The sequence below is a fragment of the Aythya ferina genome, assembly GCF_964211825.1.
Source record: "Aythya ferina genome assembly, contig: HAP1_SCAFFOLD_176, whole genome shotgun sequence".
Taxonomy (NCBI): domain Eukaryota; kingdom Metazoa; phylum Chordata; class Aves; order Anseriformes; family Anatidae; genus Aythya; species Aythya ferina.
Genome location: NW_028181354.1, coordinates 115,542 through 130,914, shown reverse-complemented (window position 1 = coordinate 130,914; position 15,373 = coordinate 115,542).

The window sequence follows — 15,373 nt, the reverse complement described above, 5'->3', positions numbered from 1 at the left end:
TGAGATGAAGCCCGGGAGCCTGCGCAGCTTCTGCTCCTGGAGCACGCTAAGTGTCTCCCTCAGGACATTCTCCATCGTCTGGTGCTGGGAGAACATGGTTTCCCACATGGCCAGGGCAGCGCTGCAAGGACGAAGCACTCAGTCAGCAGGGCACACTCCGCCCCAGCGCCGTGGCCTGCACAGGCCCCGCAGGCCCCAGGCTGTCCTGCAGCCCTGGCCCTGCCGCCCCCCTCCCTTGGGGTGCCCTGGGAGCCTTGTCCAGGCAAGCAGGAGAGGGCAGAGATGACGTTCCCTGTGGTGGCAGGGATCCTGGCTGGCTTGCTCAGCTCTGGCTGCCCTGGCTGTGGCCAAGGAACCACGGCTGGCAAGCATGGCGGCGTGGAGGGCCCTGCTCTGGAAACGCAGCGTGCAGTTTGCTGTGGATGTGTCAGGCGGATGTGTCCTGTCCCCTCCCCTCCCATACAAGAAGCCCTGAAGGTTGGCATGCCTGTCAGATGATGGCGAGATCTGCAGCAGGGTGCTGGCCACCTCCCTTGGCCGCTGGTTGGCCAGCCAGAGGATGAGGATGTCCAGGCTGCGCCGGGCTGATGCCGTGTTGATGCACTCCACGTGTCTGTAGATGCACCTCACGATCTCTGGCACCTGGAGAGGCAAAAGTGGAGTGCAGACGTATTTTCAGCCACTACTCACACAACTGCCCTTCCCATCGCTCTGGGATGGCTTCCAGGGATTGCCTGAGGTGCCTGAGAGGGCTGGACGTGGCAGGGAGGAAGCGGGGCCTGACATGGGCTAACGGGCACGGCAATCCAACTACAGGCCACTTACGTCGGTCAGCCAGGAGGCAGGGTCTTCGATGGCCATATCCAGAACAATGCCGGCCTCCTGCTTGTCGTATATGTTGGAGTCTCTCAGGGCTTCAATGACCTGGAGGATGACGTCTGTCCTCTGAGACTGCTGGAGGTATTTTCCAAAGTTCTGCAAGGAGGAAGGGACGTAAGACACGTTGCAGCAAGTGCCCTGATGGTGCTGCAGAACTGAGCGGTGAGAGCAGCTCTGGAGACAGATGCCTGGCCGTGCTGGCAGCAGCGCCCACGGGAAAGCAGGAAGCAGGGGCTGCAGTCCCTGCGTGGTGGGGGCTGAGAAGAGCCCTCGGGGTGAGGGACCAGGGTTGGAGGCACGGGCCCAGGGTGCTGGCCCTGCAGATATGTGGGGCTTGCCGGTGGCCAGGAGGGCCAGGAGGAGCTGCTGCTGTGAGGCTGGAGTACCGCCTATGGAGAGGTCCTACTCAGGGACAGCAGGACCGCGCGGGCCAGAACAGCGAGGCCACACCAGCCGCACTGATGCCGGAGCCCTGTGTTCCCACAAGTCTCCTGCTGCTGCTGGGACAAGTGTGCCAGGAAGGGAGGAACTCATTACCGTGGCAATGTCCGTGGTAGTGGGCGAAGGAAGCCACGGTACGGCCTTGGCTTTCCCTTGAGGCTGTTGACTAGCTTCTGGTGCTGTTCTTCCTAAACACGGCAGCGGAGGGGGACAAAAAGAAGAAGATTCACAAGGACAAGCCACTTTTGTTAGGAGGCTTACCAAGTGGCGAAAAGAGCTTTTGAGTAGGAATGGCTGAGGAGGGCGGAGATGCTGCAGAGCCCTATGTTAGCACTATGTTAGCACTATCTGAGCTGCATAAAACCGTGCATGTGGTTCACTAAACCTTCCAATTCTTCTTAGATGTGAGAACATTTCACCACCAGGAATGGGAGGCAGTGTTGGACAGAGATGGAAAGCAAAGGCAGACAGCTGATGGGAGCAACGAAGATGGCAAGAGAGCAAGGGGTGACGTGTGCCTCAGGGGTACGCATGCAAATGCTCCCAGCCTGGGACACGCAAAGGAACGAGAGCCCTGCGTGCAATCGCACAACTAAAACGCTCTTGGCCTAACTGAGGTGTGGGGGGTGGCTCGAAGGGCTGGAGCGCTGTAGTGCAGGGATACGAGGGGTACATACAGGGATCCTCTCTCTAGGAAGACCGCTCTAGAGGTCTCCACAAGAGCGCTCCTTGGCACTACTTAGGAAAAGAAGCAAGTGCCTCAGGCAGTGCCTGTGTCTGGAGGGGAAGGAAGCCCAACACAGCTTCTCTTACTGTTTGTCTGGAGGAATCGGAAGAGGTAGTGAAGGGCATCCAAAGCCTCCCATCGTAGCTGCCAGTTCTTGCAAGTGTGGCAAAGGAGGAGCCATCCCACCAACTGTCCCAGGAGCGGCACATTGCACTCTGTGCATCCGTTCGTGGGTCCTCCATCGGCGCTGTGGTCCTGGGCGAGGGAGACAAGGAGGGAAGTGCTGTGGGAGGCAGCTGGGGCCGAAGTCCTGGAGCCAAGAGTGTGCCCAGGGCTGGGTCCCAGGTGAGTCAGCAGCCTCGGCCATGCCTGCTCTCCCACCGTGCTCCCTGGGCGCTTGAGGCCTGCACAGGACGGGGGGCAGAGCTGGCGCCTGAGAGTGCTCTCAGGGACTGCGAACATCCCCCAGGATCGGGGTCCATGGGCAAAGGAGGGCTGAAGGCCCTTGCTTCAGGGCTGAGCCCTAGCTGAGGGTCTGTAGCCGGGCTTGCCTCGGCAGCACCCCTGAGCTGCAGGCTGATGTGGTCTGCGGGGAAGGGGAGGTGGGCTGGCTGGAGGGGTGCGTGGCTCCTTACCTCCGGTGAGAATCTTGTGGGTAGCCATCTGGTCAGCTTCACGGCCCTCCCCACGGCCCTCTCGCAAATAGCTTCGCTGTGGGAGCTGGCAAAGGACAGCAGAATCTGTGAGGGGAGAAAGTGCTGGTCTGCCCTGGGAGCTGATGCCTGCTAAAGCAGGAGCATCAGTGCTGGGCTCCCGCAGCCCTCCGATCTCGGGAGGAAAGCGCCGCGGACAGGGAGGCAGGTGGACAGCAGCAGCACCAGTGGTGACCAGTGCAGTGCCTCGGAAGAGGGGTCCAATTCCTGCCGCTGCGTTGACGCAAAGGAAGCCCAGGAGCGCCATGGGCAAGGCTTTTCTCCGACACAGGAGGAGTCTGTGGAGGGGAAAGGTCTGCAGCCAGGGGATACGGGGCTACCAGAAGACCTGAGTGGGCAGCCCCCGGTTCCCCCAAGGGAGGCGGGCACCCTTCCTGCCCTGTGCTGCCTGTGCGTGGCACTGCAGTAGGGCCTGTCCGTTCCGGAGTGGATGCTGAATTCCCTCCGGGTGAGGAAGCGCCCCTGGGAACCCCGCTCTTGGCAAGTGGCAGACCTGCAAGATGTCCTGCAGCTCCCAGAAGCCGGAGACAGGAGAATTTCTGATGAATAGGCCCAGCATGCGGTCCATGGCGTCCAGGGTCTGCAAGGACAACAAAGGGGTGGCAGTGGATCTCCAGTCCCTCTCCCTCTGCCAGGATCTGCACAGATCTCAGCACAGAGCAGCCAGGGATCAACCCAGAGGGATGGGTGTTCCAAGAGCTCTCCCAGAACATACCTCCAAGTAGTTGATGCGGCTTGGGCCCTCCAAATGCTCGTGTGAGGGCAGCAGGAATACACTGTTGAAAGAGGCGAGCAGGATGCTCTTCTTCCTGCCCTCCAGTGCTGACTTGACATAGCTGCAAAGAAAGCAAGGGGCCTCATTGTCACGTTGTCATGGAGCAGGGCCTCAGGGCCTCAGGGAGGAGAACGCAGCACTGCGGGGCCTCGGTCCCTGCCATGGGGGCTGCCTTCCACCTTCCAGAAGCCCCGAGGCTTGGCGAGCAGCGGCCCCGCGGCCGGCACTGCCAGGCTGCTGCCTAGACAGGGGAAGCCTGGAAGCCAGGCCCAGGGCCAGAGCAGGGGCTGGGCACGTACCTCAAGTGGCCAAGTGCAAGCATGGCTTGCTGCTGCACCGCTGTGTTCAGAACGTCCAAGGGCTCGTCTTCCAGCAGCACCTGCAGAGCACAACCGGGATGGCACCAGGCATCGGGCAGCACAGCTTGGCAGCGCCAGCAGAGCTGGTCCAGGTCAGAAGGGCCGGTGGAGCCCCAGTGCCCCCAGCCAGCTGTGGCACCAGAGGGCCGCCCTGCCACCTCCCTGCTGCTGACGGGGCTTCTCAATGGCCCCAAGGCCGTCAGCGGCAGCTGAGTGTCCACGCAGCGCTTGCCCCCGCCAAAGCCCTCGAGAGTCCCGTCCCCACAGCCTGCCCTTGCACCCCTCCCAGAGCCACCAGGGGGTGTCCCCTCACCTTAATATGCTCTGCCAGCTGGTATTTGCTGCAGAAGGCATCGAGGCCGCTCCACAGGCCGCGCCTTCTGGCAGTTCTGAACACTCTGATGACGCTCCTTAGGAACTTCATCTTCTGGCTTTTATCCTGGCAGCCGGGTGGCAGAGAGAACAATGGGGAGCGTGAGAGGGGAGACCCATGGCCGGCAGCAGGACCAAAGCCTCGAGGGGCTCAGGGCTGTGCGGGGCTCCTGGAGGGCGGCAGCTCTGCCTCGCCAGCAGCCCGCCAGCATCCTGGCAGCAGAGCTGCGCGACCCTCAGGAGACACAGGCACAGCCACCATGGCAAGGCCACACCTACCTGTTGTGTGCTGCTGATGAAGGACATAATGCTGTGCAAGCTCTCCGCTTCTTTCTTGTAGACAGCTAACTTGTCAGCTTCTAAGAAGGCAGGAGAAGAAGGAGGGTTGTAGAGGGTGGCCAAAGGCAGGAGGGAGGAGAGGAAGGAGCTCTGGCCTCCCTCCAGCCCCGTGCTTGCTCCCTTGGCACAACCTCCCTGGGGGTGTCTGGGGGCTGGGCTGCCATGCTGGTCCTGACGCTGAGCAGGGTGCTCTTGCTGGCCCCCCCGCTCCCTAGCCCCAGCCCTGCTCCCCCTGATGGGGGCCCTCGCTCACCATTCAACAGCGGCCCATGGTGTTCAGTGGGAGCTGTGTTCTCCTGACGAGCCTCGGGCTCCACCCAGGCCAGCATGGGCCTACTGGGTGGTCGTCTCTCCCCCATCCTGCGGGCTGAGGGTAGAGAAGAGGCAATCTCACAGAAATGGCTCGGCGCTGTGTGAAGACGCGGGCTACGCTCGGGGACTGCTCCGCAGCCTCGTGCTCCTGCCCTGTCCCGTCACAGCCGTGCCGGACACTGGGTGGCCGGGGCTGGCTGCTCTGGCTTTTATAGGCAGCAGTGGGGAGTGCCCCGATGACGTCACAAAGGGCCCTTCTGTGACCCGCTGCCGACTCGGGGAGGGCCGGGTGTCCCCTGCAGGGGTACAGGGGCAGCTTGGAGAGAGGGAGGTGGGGGAATCTCATCGAGTCGAGATAGAGCGCTGACGGCATTAAGCTAGGATGCTACTCAGTGTCTTTGCTAACCGTGGTGCATTGTGCAAATTACCTAAAGCAAGAAGCCGTGGGCCCCTTCCCAAGGTCAGTCTCCTATGAAGACTGGGAGCCTGTCTTAAGAAACTGGCAGAAACTGGTCCTGCGGATGGACAAGAGCCAAGGAGCAACTGAGTCTGCGCAGAGACAAGAGGTCAAGGAGCGGAGACGAGGAAGAGTCACCAACCTTCATCCCCACAACCCCCGACGACCACCACCAAGACACACTGCGCAAGCGCAGATGGGAAGAGTTTCCAGCAATGACTGCTTGGGACTCATTTTAAGACGAAACGGGGACAGGTGATGAGTATGTGAAGCTTCAGGCCTATGTAACTCTTCGCTGTAGATAAGCAAGGCAAGTTGCCACGTCGGGTGCGCACATCTTTGGTAGGACTACCCCCCGTTCTGCCCAGCGCTGAATAAACATACCTGCTTTTCAGTCTTACTGATTGTGGAGTCCTTTTTCCTCAAGTCAGCTTGCCTGTGGGCACCGGGCTCCTCTCAGGGTCTGCTGAGGCCCCCGTTTGCTCTCGTGTCTCTTGCCATCCAGCGTGTCCCATACCCCGGGGAACACCCTTCAGCACACTGTGGAGCCCTGCCTGTCCCCTTCCGCAAGGGTCAATGTTGAAGATTGACTCCACCTTAAGGGACATAGTGCCTTTTGTGGCTTCTCTCTTCTCTTTGAAACAGCGAGGATAAAACAGAAAAGATGTAACATAGCAAGCTGAAGGGATTGCTGAACTTGATAAATTGTTGTATCGGCCTTAGTTTTGTATCGGCCTTGCTTTTGTATCGCGCCTTGCTTTTGTATATAAGACTCAGTTCTAGCCACAAAATCAAGGCTGAAGAAGAAACACGGTGCCCATTAAATTAGCCTTAATTGAATTAGCCTTTTTTTTGCCTGCTCCTCCTGCATGTACGTCCTGGAGGAGCTGTACATTTGGGGGTAGATGGGGAGGGGTGAGGGTTGTCATATTTACCCAGATATTGCCCCTTACATAATCGTATCTCCCTATCTCTAAGGGGGAAACAGATCCTAGGCCAGGAGCTGGTGGGGCTCATTGAGAGGGCTTTAAACTAGGTAAGATGGGGGACGGGGCTGAAACAAAGCTTGTTAGAGCTGTGCCGGGGGGACAATGGCAAGGCTGGGAGAGAAGGCAATGGCCCAAGTGAAGTGCATCTCTACTAATGCATGCAGCATTGGTAATGGCATGCATTAATGCCATGAGCGCAGTGTTGTGGGGAAATCCCTGAGTGCGTGCAGCAGGCTTCAGAATTCACTTGCAGAGGCAGAAAATGTCCCCATCCCGCAGCACCGCTGCATCCTGCCAGCGTGCAGGGTTCTTTAGGTGGGTCAGAGTGTATGGGCTGATGCGTTTCCAAGTTGAGAGAGAGAAGCACGTCTTTTTGAGGTAACAACTCGTAGGATCTTTGAGAGTAAAGCAATCTTTGCAGTAGTAGGTGCCTTTCCTGCATGCAGCTCTTCTTCAAGTGAGTAATTTTTACAGCGTGCTTATGGATAGTTGTTGTTTTGTTAACAACTTCTTACGTCGTCGTTAACAAATGATGTTATTTTGCGTGTTTTCTCTGTGGTTCTAGGTCCCTTATGATTTTTGCAGAATTACGGGGCTTACTGCAATCGTGACCTTATGCCTTCACCTGTATTTCAAATATTATCAAAGTTGCAACATTGGTGGTAAAGTGATGGAGCAGGGTTTAGGGGAAATGTTTCATCCAAGTTCCCTGTGCCAGGGTGTATCTGAAAACAACAGCAGTAGGCATGTAAGATGTAGCCTTTTTCAGGGTTGGAGACAGTTTCTTTTGTTTTTGGAGCTTTTTCCTGCTCTTTTGCTGGCTGTAGAGCCTTGTAACCTTCTGGATTTTAAGTGCTTGGAATTCTCTTAATAGGGGGATATTTAGTATCAGTTGCTGGCTAACTTGGTTTTGGGATGTAGTGGCATATGCTTCTGTTTTGGGGTTATAAATGAATCTACAAATATAATATTTTTAACCTTTTTGGGCTATATTTTAATCTCTAGATATATCAAGCCATTCTTTGTGAATCCTCTTCAGAAGATAGGCGCAGTATTATCAAGAGACTGAGCAGGGTCACCTTTTTCATCTGTGAAGGATAAGTCTGCAATTAGCCCTGCTGGGGCTGCTGTGCATTCATGTCCTGTTGGCATTTGTGGACTTGTAGTGGTTTAACCTGGCCGGCAGCTAAACACCACACAGCTGTTTGCTCACCCTCCCCCCTCCCTGTCTGGGATGGGAGAGAAACGGGAAAGCGAAGCCCGTGAGTTGAGATAAAGACAGTTTATTAAGACAGGAAAATAATAATAACAATACATGTAATAATAATAACAATAATGATGATAATAGTACTACTACTAATAATGTGTACAAACAAGTGATGCACAATGCAATTGCTCACCACCCGCTGACCGATGCCCAGCCTAACCCTGAGCAGTCTGGCCCCCCTCCCCCAACTAGCCACCCCTATATATTGTTTAGCATGACATCAGATGGTATGGAATACCCCTTTGGCCAGTTTGGGTCACCTGTCCTGGGTCTGTCCCCTCCCAGCTCTTGCTACACCCCCAGCCTGCCCATTGGCAGGACAGAGCAAGAAGCTGAGATGTCCTTGGCTTAGTATAAGCACTGCTCTGCAACAATTAAAACATCGGGGTGTTATCAGCACTCTTCTCATCCTAAGCCAAAACATAGCATTCTACCAGCTACTAGGAAGAAAATTAACTTTGTCTTAACTGAAACCAGGACATCTATCCACCCCTTATTCCATACCATTTATGTCATGCTCAGGTTACACTCTTTTGCATACATTCTAATTAATCGCTATTTTCGTCTAGGGTATATAGTAATCATGGTAGTGATGACATACAGTATTATATAGTAATTAACATGATACAATTCAATTCATGGGCTATTCTCACCCAGTATTAAATCCCCTTGAGGTACACACCGGATCTCTCCGTTCTTTTGCATTACCCACCAAGTGCATCCAGGTCCCTGAGCAAAAGCAATTCCCTGAATGGGTTTGCCTTTTCCTGAGGCAGGAGTAGCCCAGACTGTTTCTTACGTGCACTACAGGAACTTTATCCCCTTCTACAGTACGTAACAGGTTGATTGGGCAGGTCTAGCTTGGTTGGCAGATCCCCTAGTATTGGCTAACCAGGTGGCCTTTGCTAAATGCGTATCCCAATTTTTGAATGTCCCAGCACCCATTGCTTTCAATGTAGTCTTTAACAGTCCATTGTATCGTTCAACTTTCCCGGAGGCTGGTGCATGATAGGGGGTGTGATACACCCACTCAATACCATGCTCTTTGGCTGAAGCGTCTGTAAGGTTGTTTCGGAAATGAGTCCCATTGTCTGACTCTGTTCTTTCTGGGGTGCCATGTTGCCACAGGACTTGCTTTTCAAGGCCCAGGACAGTGTTCCAGGCGGTGGCGTGAGGCACAGGATATGTTTCCAGCCACCCGGTCGTTGCTTCCACCATTGTAAGTACGTGGCACTTGCCGTTGCAGGTTTGAGGGAGTGTGATGTGATCAATCTGCCAGGCCTCTCCATATTTATCTTTCAGCCATCGTCCTCCATACCAAAGAGGCTTTGACCGTTTGGCTTGCTTGATTGCAGCACATGTTTCACAGTCATGAATAACCTGTGCTATAGCGTCCATGGTCAGGTCCACCCCTCGATCACGAGCCCAACTGTATGTTGCATCTCTACCTTGATGGCCTGAGGTGTCATGGGCCCATCGGGCTATAAATAATTCACCTTTATGCTGCCAATCCAGGTCCACCTGAGCTACTTCAATCTTAGCAGCCTGATCCACCTGCTGGTTGTTTTGATGTTCTTCAGTAGCCTGATTCTTGGGCACATGAGCATCTACATGGCGTACCTTTACAGCCAGGTTCTCTACCCGAGCAGCAATATCTTGCCACAATGCAGCAGCCCAGATGGGTTTGCCCCTGCGCTGCCAGTTGTTTTGCTTCCATTGCTGTAACCATCCCCACAGGGCATTTGCTACCATCCATGAATCGGTGTAGAGATAGAGAACTGGCCGTTTTTCTCGTTCAGCAATGTCTAAAGCCAGCTGAATGGCCTTCGCTTCTGCAAACTGGCTCGATTCACCTTCTCCCTCAGCAGCTTCTGCAACTCACTGTGTAGGACTCCATACAGCAGCCTTCCATCTCTGATGCTTCCCCACAATACGACAGGACCCATCAGTGAACGGGGCATATTTCTTCTCATTCTCTGGTAACTGGTTGTACAGTGGGGCTTCTTCAGCACGACCCACCTCCTCCTCTGATGATATCCCAAAGTATTTGCCTTCTGGCCAGTCCATAATCACTTCCAAAATTCCTGGGTGACTGGGGTTTCCTATTCGAGCCCGCTGAGTAATCAGTGCAACCCACTCACTCCATGTAGCATCAGTTGCATGATGTGTAGAGGGGACCCTTCCTTTGAACATCCAGCCTGGTACTGGCAATCGGGGTGTTAGGAGGAGCTGCGCTTCAGTACCGACCACCTCCGAAGCAGATCGAACTCCTTCATATGCTGCCAATATCTTCTTTCCAGTTGGAGTGTAGTGGGCCTCAGATCCTCTGTATTCCCAATTCCAAAACCCCAGGCGTCGACCTTGACTATTGAAAGGTGAATGAGTCTTTCTGATCACTTCTTGGCTCTCCAATTGACGAATTAGCTTATGGATGGGAATCAGGGAGTCTCGGGTAGTGCGATATTGCCGCCGGTGCACAGTTGTGGTAGCAATTGGCACTTGGTGTTCTTTGACCCTCAGCAACCCCACAACAGAGGGGTCCTCTGAGAGACCAGGCGAGGTAGAGAATTGTTTAATGCCCTCTGTCTCTAAGGCAGCTATACCAAAAGCCCACCGGAACCTTTTTGGGTCCTTGAAATATCCTCTTCTAAGATAGTCTATGCCAAGGATACATGGAGCATCCGGGCCAGTCACAATGCGGTGCTTTTCCCACTCATTCCCAGTCAGACTCACTTCAGCCTCCAATACAGTCAACTGCTGAGATCCCCCTGTCACTCCACAAATACAGATGGGCTCTGGCCCTTTATAGCTCGATGGCATTACAGTACCTTGTGCAGCGGTGTCTACTAAAGCCTTATACTTCTATGCGTCTGACGTGCCAGGCCATCGAATCCACACAGTCCAATAAACTTGATTGTCCCTTTCCTCCCCCTGGCTGGAGGCAGGGCCCACCTAATCCTGGTCAGAATCTTCTTCATTTCTGTGTTTGAAGGACTGTCTGCTGGACGTTGGAGCAGCAAACTTTTCAGAGAATTCCTTTTTCCCAATTGTTTTCTTTTGCAACTCACGTACCTGTGCCTCTAGGGTCGCGGTAGATTTTCCATCCCATTTTCTCATGTCCTCTCCATGGTCTCGTAAGTAAAACCACAGTGTGGCACAGGGTGAGTACCCACCATATCATCTTCCTTGTGCGGATGAACGCTTACCCCGATAGCTAAGAAACTGCTTTGCACAGGTGGGGAGGAAAATAATCTCTCTTCAAGTTGGTGAACCTTTTCAGAAAGTTTCTCCCAAGTGTTCTCTTTTGGTCGGTGGACACTGGTTGGTTCAGGTGGGGAGGAAGATAGATTCTCTTTAAGTTGGTGGAACTCTTTAGAAAGTTTCTCCACAGCTGAGATGCAGGCCTGTAAGGAAGAGGAGAGACTTTCTTTGTACTGCCAGAGTTGTTTAGCCACTTCATCCACTGTGGGTTCCTCATCCTCTTTCCAGGCCATTATTGCCAATGAGCTGGCATATGATGATGGTGCACTCCGTACAAACTTCCGCCACATGGGTCGCGTACACCTGACTTCATCTGGATCTGTGGATGTTTGTCTGAGGTCTGGATCCTCATAAATCACTTCCCGTATGGCTAATTCCCTCAGGTACTGGATTCCCTTCTCCATAGTGGTCCAGTTGCCTGGTAGACATTCAAGTTCTTCCTTGAAGGGATACCTTTCCCTCACAGCTGAGAGGAGACGCCTCCAGAGGCTGTGAGATTGTGCTCCATCTGCAATTGCTTTGTCAATGCCTGCATCTCTAGCAAGGGATCCCAGCCGCTTGGCTTCCCTGCCGTCTAATTCCACACAATTGGCTCCAGTGTCCCAGCACCGGAGCAGCCAGGTGACAAGCTGCTCACCTATACAACGACCAAAATCTTTTCGCACATCTCGTAGCTCACGCTCGTATAGGTTTCGGGTAGTTACTGTTGATTTTTCGGCATCCTCATCTTCCTCCTTCTGAATCCCTGATGGCCCAGCGTCGTCGTCATCTCTATACCTAGATTTGGCAGAAGACTCTCTGCGTTCAAAATGATCTGAATCTCTATACCATTTTTTCACCTTCTCTACAGGGTCAACTTGCACTGCTACAGCTCGTTTCTCTGACCCCGTTACAGGGTCTGCCACAGGGGTTGGAATACCCTCTGCAGGGTCAACTTGCACGACTACCGCTCATTTCTCTGACCCAGCCACAGGAGCTGGAGCGGCTGCAGGAACTGGAACTGGGGTGGCTGCAGAGTCCACCGTAGGGGTCGCAGTGGCCGTTGGATCTGTCACAGGACTTGGAGTGGCCGCAGGGTCTGTCACTAAGTTGATAGCAGTATCAATGGCAGCTCGATAGGCATAAGCCAGGCCCCAGCACGTTACAATGATTTGTGTTACTTTGGAACTGTCAGAGTCGTGACACCTTTTTTTCAAGCATTCTGCCAGATTTTTAGGATTTTGCAGTTGTTCAGGGGTGAATTTCCAAAACACTGGGGGTGCCAACTGCTCTAGATGCCTGCCCATATCCTCCCATACTCCCTGCCACCCACAACTATACTGCCTCCGGGCAGATCTCCGGATGAGCTTCCTAAGTAGTTGTTTAACTTTGAGCAAAACCTGAAGCACATTCAGGAGGCATAACAACAAGACCATGCTGGTCTGACTATCCCAAGGATATTCAGTATCTTGGAGAGCTATTGTAACAAGCTTGGAGGATAAGAGGGTGGTGAAGGAGAAAGGGAGAGTGATCAAGTAAGAAAAAATATCTTCCCCTTTCCCCTCCACAGATTGACTCCCTAATGAAAAAAGGCAACAGGTATAATTGCTAATAGTTTCCAAGATACAGTTTCCAGAGTATAGAGTCGACGATGTTACTGAGTACAAATACCAAGTTAGAGTCATGACCAGATATTTCATCGTCTCATAAGCCACTGTTACAGCACACAGTACCATAATGATCTGAAACCAGGGCCCAGAGAGGATAAACAACATGACAGAGAGCACATACGGAAAATAATATGCTATAATACTCAATTTGGAAAACAGGCGCAGAAGACTTGAGATTAAAGCAATCAGCATTATGACAAGTGACTATTAAGCAGGTCTAATACTTATACCAATTTTAGTTTAACACCCTCTGGTCAGATCTGCCGTTATCTCAACCTTTCGGGCCCCACGTTGGGCGCCAAAAAGACTGTCGTGGTTTAACCTGGCCGGCAGCTAAACACCACGCAGACGTTCGCTCCCCCTCCCCCCTCCCTCTCTGGGATGGGGGAGAGAAATGGAAAGTGAAGCCCGTGAGTTGAGATAAAGACAGTTTAATAAGACAGGAAAATAATAATAATAACAACAACAACAATAATAATAATAACAATAACAATAATAATAATATACAGTGATGATAATAGTACTACTACTAATAATGTGTACAAACAAGTGATGCACAATGCAATTGCTCACCACCCGCTGACCGATGCCCAGCCTAACCCCGAGCAGTCCGGCCCCCCTCCCCCGGCTAGCCACCCCTATATATTGTTTATCATGACGTCAGATGGTATGGAATACTCCTTTGGCCAGTTTGGGTCACCTGTCCTGGGTCTGTCCCCTCCCAGCTCTTGCTACACCCCCAGCCTGCCCATTGGCAGGACAGAGCAAGAAGCTGAGATGTCCTTGGCTTAGTATAAGCACTGCTCTGCAACAATTAAAACATCGGGGTGTTATCAGCACTCTTCTCATCCTAAGCCAAAACATAGCATTCTACCAGCTACTAGGAAGAAAATTAACTCTGTTCTAAGTGAAACCAGGACACTAGTACGGGAGGATACATGACTATCTGGAGGAGTCACAGTCTCATCTGAGTCATCACCCTGTTCCTGTGGTCGAGGGGGAGGCTTAAATACATCTATCAGGTCTTGTTTTGGTCCCTGATGAATTTTACTTATTGTCCTGGTTTCAGTTAGCACAGAATTAATTTTCTTCCTAGTAGCTGGTGGAATGCTGTGTTTTGGCTTAGAATGAGAAGAGTGCTGATAACACCCCGATGCTTTAATTGTTGCAGAGCAGTGCTTATACTAAGCCAAGGACATCTCAGCCTTTGCTCTGTCCTGCCAACGGGCAGGCTGGGGGGTGCAGTAAGAGGTGGGAGGGGACAGACCCAGGACAGGTGACCCAAACTAGCCAAAGGGGTATTCCATACCATCTGACGTCATGCTAAACAATATATAGGGGTGGCTAGCCGGGGGGAGGGGGCCGGACTGCTTGGGGTTAGGCTGGGCATCGGTCAGCGGGTGGTGAGCAATTGCATTGTGCATCACTTGTTTGTACATACTATTATTACTTTCGTATTATCACCATTGTATCATCATTATTATTATTGTTATTATTATTTTTGTTATTTCTTTTCCTGTCTTATTAAACTGTCTTTATCTCAACTCACGGGCTTCACTTTCCATTTCTCTCCCCCGTCCCAGAGAGGGAGGGGGGAGGGTGAGCGAACGGCTGCGTGGTGTTTAGCTGCCGGTCGGGTTAAACCACGACAGTCTTTTTGGCGCCCAACGTGGGGCCCGAAAGGTTGAGATAACGGCAGATCTGATCAGAGTGTGTTAAACTAAAATTGGTGGAAGGATTAGACCTGCTTAATAGTCACTTGTCATGATGCTGATTGCTTTAATCACAACTCTGCTGCGCCTGTTTTCCAAATTGAGTATTATAGTACATTATTTTCCGTATTTGCTCTCTGTAGTGTTGTTTCTCCTCTCCGGGCCCTGGTTTCAGACCATTATGGTACTAAGTGTTATAGCAATGGCTTATGAGACGATAAGATATCTGGTCATGACTCTAACTTGGTATTTATACTCAGTAACATCGTGGACTCTGTACTTTGGAAACAGCATCTTGGGAACTATTAGCAATTATACCTATTGTTTTTCTCCATTAGAGAGTCAATCTGTGGAGGGGAAAGGGGAGGATATTTTTCCTTACTTGCTTACTCTCCCTTTCTCCTTCACCACCCCTGTATCCTCCTGGGTCACTCTGCCTTCCTCCTTCACCACCCTCTTATCCCCTGAGCTTGTCACAATAGCTCTCCAAGATATTGAATATTTCTGGAATACTCAGAATACCATAGTCTTGTTGTTCTGCCTCATGAATGCACTTCAGATTCTGCTTAAAGTTAAACAACTACTTATGAAGCTCATCCGGAGATCTGCCCGGAGGCAGTATAGTTGTGGGTGGCAGGGAGTATGGGTGGATATGGGCAGGCATCTAGAGCAGTTGGCACCCCCAGTGTGTTGGAAATTCACCCCTGAACAATGGCAAAATCCTCAAAAACTGGCAGAATGCTTGAAAAAAAGGTGTAATGATTCTGGCAGTTCCAAAGTAACACAAATCATTGTAACGTGCTGGGGCCTGGCTCATGCCTATCGAGCTGCCATTGATACTGCTGTCAACTTAGTGACAGACCCTGCGGCCACTCCAAACCCTGTGACAGATCCAACGGCCACTGTGACCCCTACGGTGGATTCTGCAGCCGCTCCAGTCCCAGCTCCTGCAGCCGCTCCAGTCCCAGCTCCTGCAGCCGCTCCAGTCCCAGCTCCTGCAGCCGCTCCAGCTCCAGCTCCTGCAGCCGCTCCAGCTCCAGCTCCTGCAGCCGCTCCAGTCCCAGCTCCTGCAGCCGCTCCAGTCCCAGCTCCTGCAGCCGCTCCAGTCCCAGCTCCTGCAG